At 63.7% G+C, this 733-nt stretch overlaps 1 protein-coding gene across 1 annotated transcript in view; it reads left to right on the top strand.

Moving 5' to 3' along the window:
- Positions 1 to 733, top strand: part of AGAP3 (ArfGAP with GTPase domain, ankyrin repeat and PH domain 3) — a gene marked incomplete at both ends in the record, with an annotated part of 24013 nt that overhangs the window by 3680 nt on the left and 19600 nt on the right. The gene's annotated exons all lie outside the window — the stretch shown is intronic.

The raw sequence follows: 733 nt of genomic DNA, 5'->3' as shown, positions 1-733 counted from the left end.
TCGAACCGGCAGCGGGCGGCGGGCGGGGGGGGAGCCAGTGCAGCAGAGCCTGGAGCACCCGGCGATCCTGTCCGCTGGTGACACCCTCACCCAGCTCATCCCTTTGCCTGGAAGAGGTGGGCCGTGAACTTCTCTTTGGTGGCAGAGGCAGCTTCAGCGTTCCCAGCTGCTCCTCTCCCCTCACCCCCACTTCTTTGGGCACTGTCAGGGCTCAGTGCGGCCGTACCGCAGACCTGCGCCAGCCCTGAAAGCAGCGCTGCCAAAAGTGCCAGTGCTGCTTCCACATACGTGTCGGTGGCGCAGTCGGGCAGTAACGTGAGGGGGTGCCGGGGGCTGGCGTGGCTGCAGGGACGGTCCCTCTGGGCGGGTGTCACGGAGCACTGAGTGTCTGCAGCTGGGCCATGTCCCCAGCACCGTGCAACTGCCCTGCGCCGCAGCAGCCACCACGGGCTGTGCCTGTGAGACCTGCCTGCGGGCCCCGCAGGCTGAGATGGGTGAGCAGGGAAGAGCCAGCGGCTGGAGCTGAAACCATGGAATCACAGAACCGTTTGGGTTCCAAAAAGCCCTTTCAGCTCCTCCAGTGTCCCCGTTGCCCAGCACTGCCAGGTCCCCACTGACCCCTGGCCCTCAGCACCACCTCCACATGGCTATTAAATACCCAGTTAAAAGTGAGTACTGGGTACCTCTGCTTTCCAGCTCGGTTAAAGATTGGTAGGAGTCTGTCTGTGTTGGC

Source organism: Buceros rhinoceros, unplaced genomic scaffold (genome assembly GCF_000710305.1).
Source record: "Buceros rhinoceros silvestris isolate BGI_N320 unplaced genomic scaffold, ASM71030v1 scaffold24678, whole genome shotgun sequence".
Lineage (NCBI taxonomy): Eukaryota > Metazoa > Chordata > Aves > Bucerotiformes > Bucerotidae > Buceros > Buceros rhinoceros.
The sequence above is the reverse complement of the archived record's forward strand: the minus strand, read 5'-3'. Positions and strand labels throughout refer to the sequence as shown.